The sequence below is a fragment of the Rhincodon typus genome, chromosome 45, assembly GCF_021869965.1.
Source record: "Rhincodon typus isolate 14 chromosome 45, sRhiTyp1.1, whole genome shotgun sequence".
NCBI lineage: Eukaryota > Metazoa > Chordata > Chondrichthyes > Orectolobiformes > Rhincodontidae > Rhincodon > Rhincodon typus.
The window spans coordinates 1,260,361-1,271,249 of record NC_063376.1 but is presented as its reverse complement, the minus strand read 5'-3'; positions in this window follow the sequence as shown (position 1 = coordinate 1,271,249).

Below are 10,889 nucleotides of genomic sequence, written 5' to 3'. Positions count from 1 at the left end.
TGACTTCTTGTTGAGCTTTCCCTCGGGTTGATAAAAATCTCTCTGGAATTATTGACCTTCGTACCTATTTTACATGTAAGTGCTGTGATCAGGGGAAGAGGAGCATCCTCCCACCTCCTCTTCACCATCTCACCCTGTCAGGATATCCTTCTGTTCCTTTCCCCCTCGTGTATTTATCATATTCTTTAAACGTAATGACACTAACTGCCTGAGGTGCTCCCTGTGGGAGCAAATTTCACATCCTGTCTAAGATTTCTCCAAATTGTCTTGAATCTAGTCTCAGATTCTGGTATGATTAGAAGTAGCTACATCTCTTAAACCCTTATAATAGTTGTAAAGTTACACAGCATGAAAACGGACCCTTTGGTCCAACTCATCTGCACCGACCAGATATCCTAAATTAATCTTGGCCCATATTCCTATAAACCCTTCCTATTCATGTAACCACCCAGACGCCATTTAAATATTGTAATTGTACCAGCCTCCACCACTTCTTCTGGCAGTTTGTTCTGTACATGCACGACCATCTGTGTGAAAAAGTTTCCCTTCCCATCTCAAACCCATGCCCTTTAGTTTTGGACTCCCTTACACTGGGAAAAAAACCTTGGCTCTTCACCCAATCCATGCCCCTCATGATGTTACAAACTTCTATAAGGTCACCCGTCTGCCTCCGACGCTCCAGGGAAAACAGCTCCAGCCTATTCAGCCCTCCCGATAGCTCAAACCCTCCAACACCAGCAACATCCCTGTAAATCTTTTCTGAAGCCTCTCAAGCTTCACAACATCCTTCCTATAGCACGGAGACCATAATTGAACACAGTATTCTGAAAGTGGCCTCACCAATGTCCTGTACAGCTGCAACTTGACATCCCAATTTCTATACTCAATGCACTGACCAATAAAGGCAATTCTACCAAATGCTACCTTCACTATCCTATCTACTTGTGACTCCACCTTGAAGGAACTATGAATCTGCATCCCAAGGCCTCCTTGTTTGGCAACACTCCCCAATACCTTACCACTTAGTATATAATTCCTACCTTGATTTGCCTTACCAAAGTTCAACACCTCATATTTATCTAAATTGAACTCCATCTGCCACTCCTCAGCCCATCAGATCAAAGTCCCCTTGCACTTTCAGGTAACCTTCTTCACTGTCCACTACACCACAAATTTTGATGTCATCTGCAAATTTACTAACCATATTTCCATATTCACATAAATGACAATAAGCAGTGGACCCACACTGATCCATGTGGCACACCACTGGTCACAAGACTCTGTCTGAAAAACAGCCCTTCACCACGAGCCTCTGTCTCCTACCTTCAAGCCAATTTTGTATCCAACTGCCTAACTGCCCCTGGATCCCATGTGATCTGGCCTTGCTGTAGACCATATGTCTACTGCTCTGCCTTCATCAGTCATCTTTGTCGCTCCTTCAAAAGATTCAATCAAGTTAGTGAGACACAATTTCTCATGCACAAAGCCACGTTGATTCTCTTTAATCAGTCCTTGCCTTTCCAAATGCGTGTAAATCCTGTCCTTCAAAATCCACCTCAACAACTTGGCCACCAACGATGTCAGGCTCACTGATTTATAGTTCCCTGCTTTTCCTTACTACATTTTAAAAATAATGGCACCACATGAACCAGCCTCCAGTCTGGCACCTCACCCTTGTCTATCGATGATACAAGTATCTCAACAAAGGGCCCAACAATTTCTTTCCTAGCTTCCCACAAAGTTCAGGGAAACACCTGATCAGGTCCCAGGGTTTATCCACCTTTATGCGTTTTAATGATGTGGAGGGGCTGGTGTTGGACTGGGGTAGACAAGGTTAAAAATCACCAGGTTAATAAGACACCAGGTCATAGTCCAACAGGTTTATTTGAAGACACAAGCTTTCGGAGCCTTGCTCTTCCTTCGGGTGTCAGTGGGAGAGATGGCATCAGACACAGAAAGTATAAGCAAAAGATCAAAGGGTTGTAGAATTGATGCAAATGTGTTGTACAGACCTAAGATGGCTGTTAAATCTTTAATCAGTTAGAAAGGATTAATATGCAGTTTCCAGAATTTCTTTCAAGTCACTGCCCCGAGAAAACTAAAGGTTTTATCAGTACACCAGAGGTGACATCTCAGGTCAAACAACGCATTTTCGGTGTGAGGCCTTGTTTAGAATCTGGCTGGAGTCAGACTGGTTTTATTTCTAAAGTAGGAATTTATAAAATGCCACATTGACTGTCTGCAAGTTGTGTGCTTTTTGAACAAAATTGAATGTACTTAAGACATCCAACACCACCTCTTCTGTAATATGGACACTTTTCAAACTATCACTATTTATTTTCCCAAGTTCTCAAGCTTTCATATCCTTCTCCATAGTAAATACTTAGGCAAATTATGCACCCATCTCTCGTCTGGTTCCAGACATAAAAGGCCTTGTTGATCTTTAACGGGCCCTATTCTCTCCCTACTCTTTTTCCCTTAATGTATTTGTAGAATCTCTTTGCATTCTCCTTAACACTACTTGCCAAAGATATCTCATGTCCCCATTTTGCCCTCCTGATTTCCCTCAAGAATACTCCTAATGCCCTTTTACTCTGGTTGGTTCGCACGTCGAGCTGGTTCATTAGTTTGCAGATGTTTCATTACCCTGCTGGGTAACATCATCAGTGCAGCCTCTGATGAAGCATTGTATTTTCCCACTTGCTATTTAAACTCTAGGGTCCATTGGAGTTGATTACCTCATTTCCAGTTTTTCTTTGCAGTGGTGTATGTATAGGGTCTAATTTCAAGTGTTTATTGACGGCCTTCTTGGTGGAGAACCAGGCCTCGAGGAATTCCCGTGCCTGTCTCTACTTGGCATGACCTAGGATCCTGACGTTGTCCCATTTGAACTGGTAGTCCTCCTTGTCTGAATGTATGGAGACGAGTGAATATTAGTCGTGTCTTTTTGTTGCTAGTTGGTGTTCATGTACACTCGTAGGCAGTTTTCTTCCTGTCTGTCCAATGTAATGTTTGTTGCAGTCCTTGCATGGAATCTTATTTTTTTTTTTCCTTATTCATTCACGGGATGAGGGTGTCGCTGGCTAGGCAGCATTTATTGCCCATCCCTAATTGCCCAGAAGGCAGTTAAGAGTCAACCAGATTGCTGTGGGTCTGGAGTTACATGAAGGCCAGACGAGTTAAGGATGGCAGTTTCCTTCCCTAAAGGACATTAGTGAACCAGATGGGTTTTTCTGACAATCGACAATGGATTCATGGTCATCATTAGATTCTTAATTCCAGATATTTTATTGAATTCAAATTCCACCATCTGCCGTGGCGGGATTTGAACCCGGGTCCCCAGAACATTATCTGAGTCTCTGGATTAATAGTCCAGCAATAATACCACTAGGCCATCGCCTCCTAATGTTGAGTCGATAGTGGGTAAGGAGTCTTTGGCTGTTGTTAGCAGTTAGCGTAGGGTTGTTGAAGGTTTGTGTGCCACTCTGATGGCCACTGGCCATAGGAGTCTTGTGGTCATTTCAGATTCGATTGGGACAGCGTCAGGATCCTAGGACAACCCAAACAGAGACAAGTGCAGGAATTCCTGGTTCTCCACCAAGAAGGCCATCAATAAACACATAGAATTAGACTCTATATACACACGACTGCAAAAAAAAAACTGGAAATGAGGTAATCAACTCCAATGGACCCCAGAGTTTAAATAGCAAGCAGGAAAATACAACTACGCTTCATCAGAGGCTGCACTGATGATGTTATCCAGCAGGGTAATGAAATATCTGCAAACTAATAATCAGCTCAGTGAGCGAACCAAGCACAGCAACCACAACCCGAGCTGCAAATCTACTCCGGAATATGCCCTTATACTCCTTTGGGCATTCACTCGATCCCAGTTGTCTGTACCTGACATATGCCTTTTTCTGTTTCTTGACCAGAACCTTAATTTCTCTAGTCATTCAGCATTCCCTACACCTACCAGCCTTACCTTTCACACTAACAGGAACATATTGTTTCTGATCTCTCTACCTTATTTTTTTAGGCCTCCCACTTTCCAACCATCCCTTAACCTTCAATTAACCTCTCCAATCAATTTTTAAAAGTTCTTACCCAATACCATCAAAATTGGCCTTCCTCCAATTCAGAACATTAACTTTTGGATTCAGTGTATCCTTTTCCTTAACTATTTAAAAAGTAATAGAATTAAGGTCGCTGGACCCAAACTGCTCCCCCACTGACACCTCAGTCACCTGCCTTGCTTTATTTCCCAAGAGAAGGTCAAGTTTTGGTCCTTCTCTAGTAGGTACATCCATGTACTGATTAAGAAAATGTTCTTGTATTCACTTAACAAATTCCTCTCCAGCCAAACCCTTAAGACTATGGCAGAAAGTTAAAATTCCCAACCATTACAACCCTATTATTCTTACAGATATCTGGGATCTCCTTAAAAATGTGTTTCTCAATTTGCCACTGATTATTGGGGGGCCTATAGTACAATCCCAATAAGGTGATTATCCCTTTCTTACTCTTCAGTTCCATCCATATAACTTCACTGGACGTATTCCCAGCAGTATCCTCCCTAAGTACAGCAGACTCGCCAACTTTAAGGGCATTTAAATGGTCATTAGATAAACATATGGATGATAGTGGAATAGTGTAGGTTAGATGGGCTTCAGATTGGTTTCACAGGTCGGTGCAACATCGAGGGCCGAAGGGCCTTTACTGCGCTGTTACGTTCTATGTTCTATCCTTTCTATAACAGCTATACTGTGGAACATTAATTCTGTTTCTCTCTCTCCACAGCTTAATGTTTCACGTCCAATGACTCTTGGGATTTGAAACATTAGCTCTGTTTCTCTCTGTCTGTACTGATCCTGCTAGATCTGCTGAATTTCTCCAGCATTTTCTGTTCCTGCTTCATTGGCTGTAAAACTATTTGGAACAACACTGAGGAGATGAAAAACATTGTAGAAATGTAAGCCTTTATAAAATTGTGGAAAATTGATGAGCGATCAATGTAGTGGAACAGAGTTGTTCCTGTGATTTTATACAGATTAGGAGCGGGTACACCATTCAGCCCCTCAAATCTACACTGCCTTTTCATGTGATCGAGGCTGATCTGGTTACTTCACGCATCTCCGATAACGTACACTCCCTTGCTTTTCAAGACTCTATCTACCAATGCCTTATAAAGAGGTTAAGACTCTGCTTTCACAGCCTTTTAGAGTCATAAGAGTTGTACAGCATGGAAACAGATCCTTCGGTCCAACTCGTCCATATCCTAAATTAATCTAGTCCCATTTACCAGCATTCGCCCATTTCCCTCTAAACCCTTCCTACTCATATACCCATCCAGATGCCTTTTAAATGTTGTAATTGTACCAGCCTCCAGCACATTCCATACACGCACCACCCTCAGTGGAAAAAGTTGCCCCTGAGGATCCTTTTGTATCTTTCCCCTCTCACCTTAAACCTATGCCCTCTAGTTTTGGACTGCCCTACCCTGGGGAAAAGGACCTTGACTATTCACCCTATCCATGCTCCTCATAATTTTATAAACCTCTATAAGGCCACCCCTCAGTCTCCGAAGCTCCAGGGAAAATAGACCCAGCCTATCCAGCCTCTCCCCATAGCTCAAACCCTCCAACCCTGGCAACATCCTTGTAAATCTTTTCTGAACCCTTTCAAGTTTCACAACATCCTTCCTATAGCAAGGAGACCAGAATTGAACTTTTGAGGAAGAGATTTCCAAGGACTCTTCATCTCTGCCTCGAAAGGAAAGCTCCTTATTTTTTTAAATTGTGACACCTATTTGTGCACTAGAGAACTTGTAGCACTACGTAGTAACATGGTACTGAACTGTACAGACAGCAAGGTGCCTGGTTTGAACATCAACCTACATGGAGTTAGTTGATATCAATGAAATGGATAGAACTGGGCCAGAACATCTCAACACACTCTCTAGCAAATGAAGTGCTTTAGTATGTTTCACCTTTGTAAGGTAGGAAACACGGCCGTGACAGTGTGCATAACAAGCTCTCAGAAACAGCAATGTGCTGACCAGGTGATCTGTTTCTGTTGGTGTTGGTCGAGGGATCAGTATTGGACCTGGTCTGGGTTTGTTTCTTGTAAGGTCTATGTAGCGTGTAACTTCAGCAAGAAATCTCAATTGTAGAATAATCTTCATTGGAGTTAGCATGAATTCTCACCACAGTTTAATGTTTCTTCCATAGAAGCATGTCCTTATCGAAGTGCTTGCACTCTGTTCTGGAGCACTTGTGAGAGAGAGATAATTGATAGGAGGGGAGCTGTCTTCTAAACATTTTAGTGGCTGTCTTGAATTGGTTTGGCAGATTGGCTTCTTGCTGAGTTTGGCATGAATAATGTGGAAGAGGAGATGGAGAGCAACAGCAGCTAAATGTTGTGTGTTTATATAGCTTCCCAGCAGGGATGTTATCAGGCAAAGAATTGACAGTGAGCCACATGGATTAGGACAGGTGACTGAAAGCTTGGTCAATTGAGGTGGATTTGTCTTAACGGAGGAAAGTGGTGGATAGAGAGAGTTTAGAACGATAGGAGACATAGCTTAAGGAATGCAGGACTGGCGTGAGATGAGAAACTTTTTCACCCGGAGAGAGTTGTAAGTGATTGGAATTCCCAGTCTCTGAGAGAGAGCTGTGGATATTTGGAATTCCCTGTCCCACAGCAAGCTGTGGATTCTTAGTCATTAAGTATATTCAAGGTGGAAATAGATTGAGTTTATGAACCCAGTTACCAGTTGGAAGGATGGATGATGCTGAAGGTCAGCCATGATTGAATTGAAATGGCAGCACAGCCTTGGCATTATGGATGACCTAGACTTGCTTGAGTTTTTTTATGTTCCTTGATGTGGTTTCAAGAGGGACCACCAGAGCTCAGGACCTAGGCAGTGCCACTAATGGTGAAGTGATTGAAAAAGGATGCTCAACCAGGCTCCAATTGGACTGTGATAAGTTCTCAGGAGTGGGGATGTGGCGCAGAGATTGTAAGTTCTGTAGTTCTGAAGGAGGTGGTTACGGAGATGGCTGGCTGGAGGATGGGATGGTGTTGGCAGGAGAGATACAGTTAGAAATTGTATGAATGAAGTCCAGAATTGCCTGACAGCTGCAGCTGAACTCTGAAGCAGTTAAAGGTTGAAAACTGATCTGAACTTTAGTCTGTCCATTTCTCAGATCAGGATAAAGTGTAGCTTTCTCTATTTGAATGCAGCTGATTTTAATCCAAAGTTACCAGAATGGGTATGTTGTGGGTGAAATTCCTTTTGCTCATCTGTGTTTAGCGGGCTCTGCAGGGAGGCTAGGAAAGCGAATGTGTTAAATGTTAGGCTTGTTTCAGCTGCAGTTGACATTGCTTGCTGCCACAGGAAGGTTGGAGTGAGGTAGCAGGAGACCTTTTAGAATTGTGCTGCGAAGTGGGAGAGTATAAAATCTGTACTAAAATCCACAATTTTTCACCTCCAGGTAGCTAGGAAGTATGCGAGATAACGCCCAAGGAGGGAAACACCAGCAGCTGATTGGTTCTCGAACATCCCATCCCATTATCCTCCAAGTAAGAGTGACCGCTCCTCAGCAGGGAAATGGAGTTCCAAGGTAGGAGGGAGAAGCCTCCATCGATGGAGGGCTGGTTCCAGGAACACAAGGGATATGCAGCTTCAAGTTTGGCAGAGGGGAGGGTGCAGAAGGATGGAAGCCCCTCCTCGGCCAATCACAGTACCTGCAACAACCTGTCAAGAAAGAGGAAAGCGGTCTTTGAAGAGTTGTCGGAAAAGGCAGTGAATGACTGGGGGCTGGCACCCGACTGGGAAATGGCGGGGTGCAGCGTTCCCTTTCAGAAGGCCACGGAGTCTTGGGTTAGTTCTAATCAGTCAGACAATAAGTGTACCTTCTCCAACAACGGCATGGGCTGTGGTCTGTATGCTGTGGCTGGAGGCGCAGACCAACCAGGGACCCTGGTGAACAGGTGCAGGGTCGCACCAGCCACTAAATCCTGCAGAGGGCTGAAGCGGAGGCGGTTTCGGAAGAGGTGGAAGTTGATGCAGGCCTTCCAGATGCTCCTGTATCGCCGGATTTCTCCGCTGACCTTCCACTGGAGGGTCTGGAACTTGTTCAGGAAGAGACGTGTGCCCCGCCTTCACGGGGCCAAGCACAGCCCATCCGGTACCCAGCAGTTGGCGGATGAGCCATTGGAGAATGCACGGGAATGGGAAGCCCATCCAGAGTGCCTGGAGACAGGCGAGATGTTCAGCCCCGGGATGGCTCCTGACTTTGTGCCGGGAATCCTGTGCTCGGAGAGTCACCGGGCCTCCCGTTCACTGGAAGGCAGTAACAGCAACGTGTGGCTGAAGTCTGGCAGCAGAAGTCCCAGTGTGAGGCTGCAGGGTCTGCCCTCCAGCAATTGTCAATCCTGGCCCAAGGACTTCCGGCTCCCAAACCAAGGGAGCGCCTTGGAGAGTGCCAGCAACTCGGCAGTGGCAGCAGCATCCGGCTCGTTCAGGGGCAGCGCTGCAGCTGACTTCTCGGAGAAGCCAAAGGAAGGTTTGGGCATGTTGGCGCAGACCAACAGCCACACGGTTTCCAGAGCTGGTCGGCCACTGGCTGGCATGGACCATGGAGAAAACGCTCACCAAGGAGCGACGTTGCTGGGAAAGCTGTCCCTGGACCGAGACCACCCCTTGTATTCCCGATATGTGGCCCGGCCCAAGGAGGCCCCTCACGTTTGCCGAGACGAAGCCGCTGGAGACACTTTGAGCCACAGCTCGATTAACCTCAGTGCTCAGGAGCAGGCGAGAGGCCATCCGTCCAGCCGGACAAAGCCAGAGGAGACAGACCTCTCTGTCAGCCACACAACGTTCGGTGGCATTGGAGGTAACTGCGGGTTTGTTTCGGAAGAGCTTTGGCGCAGTTGTTTAAACCTCTTGAATGGTGCACTGAGTACCAGCACCAAGCCCGCGAGTTTGTGCCTGAAGTTGAAAGATGGAGAACTTTTGTAGAAGGTGCAGCACAGAAATGGGGCATTTGACCTGCTGCTGTCTCCCAGTCTGGCTCACCTGAGCCTCTTCCCACACCTGCTCATCTCACCCATTAACAAATATTTAGATTCTTTTCTCCCTCATGTGCTTACCCAATTTCCCTTCAATGTAAAATGAGACTGAGAGGTGCAGATGATGAAAATCTGAAACAAATTGCTGGGGAAACTCAGGAGGTCTGGCAGAATCTGTGGAGAGAGAAAGCAGAGTTAATGATACTTAACAAAGTTCTGAGCAAGGGTCACTGGACTTGAAATGTTAACTCTGCTTTTCTGTGATTCTCCATAGATGTTGCCAGACCTGCTGAGTGTCCACAGTAATTTCTCTTCTCATTCCCTTAAATGTATTTATGCCATAGGGTGACATAATGGCTCAGTGGTTAGCACTGCTGCCTCGCAGTACCATGGGCCTGTGTTCGATTCCATCCTCAGGTGACAGACCATGTGGAGTTTGCACATTCTCCTTGTGTCTGCATGGATTTCCTTGCACAGTCCAACGATGTGCAGGTTAGTGTGGATTGCAAAATTGTCCCAGTATTCAGGCAAGTGCAGGGTTGCAGGGATAGGGTAAGTGGGGTGTGGGTATGGGTGGGATTATCTTTGGAGGGTCAGTGCAGACTCAATGGACCAAATGGCCTGCTTCCACATTGTGAAATAATTAACAAAACAATAAATATCCTCAAGTATGCCATTCTGTGGAATAGATACAACGTGAATAGAGGCCATTCAGCCCATTAGCTGCTCTGTTTCCCTGCCTGCAGACCTTTTCTTTTCAATAAATATTCAGTTTCCTTTTGAAAGGTGCCAATTGGATCTCCATCCACCCCACTGTCAGGCCATGTACTCCATCTTCCCAAGGATAGTCAGAGTTGGACCACAGATACTGCTGTCCTCATGTTGCTGCTAGTCCCTTTTGTCTTTCACCTAAAATCTCTGTCCTCTGAAGCCTGATCCTTTTGCTGATGGGATCAGTTTCTCCCTAGCGAGCCTGCCCCAGCCCTCTGCCTAGCAAGCCTGCTCGGTACCCCTTGTGATTTTGAACAGCTCAATCAAATCACATCTGCAGTTTCAGCAGAAGAGTGCCAGATTCTCGCCTCATAATTGAAAGCCCTTGGCTCTGGAATAGTTCTTGAATCTTTTCTATACGCAGTCACCTCCTTCCTAAAGTGCAGCACTGCCCAGAAAAAGGCACAGTACTCCAAACGAGGCAGTTGTAAACGTCCTCAGTAACCTCCTTCCTTAGTGCACCATACCTACATTTACAGAAAGCCGTATTAACCACTTTCTTAACCTGATCTGCCACTTTCACCAGTCCTGGTATTCATACTTGCAACAATCCTCAATACCATCTCATCAAAGCTCCAATTATTTTTACTGTTCACAACCTCAAACATTTAAAGCCCTCTCAGCCTGCTCCTGTCAGCAGAGCCACTGCCCTTTGTAAGCAGCAGTCAGGGTGTATTTGTGTGTGCTTGATATATTGTAATTGTAGTTAGTGAGAAACTATATCTTTGTGTTTGTATGTTTGATTATATTCTGCACCCAGATGTGACGAAGGTGGGCAGTGGTTTTCTCTACCTGGTTGGCACAAAGGTGGGTGCTGGTCAATCTGAAATCTCCATTCCTGGCACCAACCACCTGGGACAATTCAGGCTTCTCCTGGGCAGAGAAATGACCTTGGGTGAAGATACTCTGGTGAATCAGGTCTTAAACATGGAGGGATAACAAGGTGTAGAGCTGGATGAACACAGCAGGCCAAGCAGCATCAGAGGAGCAGGAAAGCTGACGTTTCGGGTCTGGACCCTTCTTCAGAAAATGAAGAAGGGTCC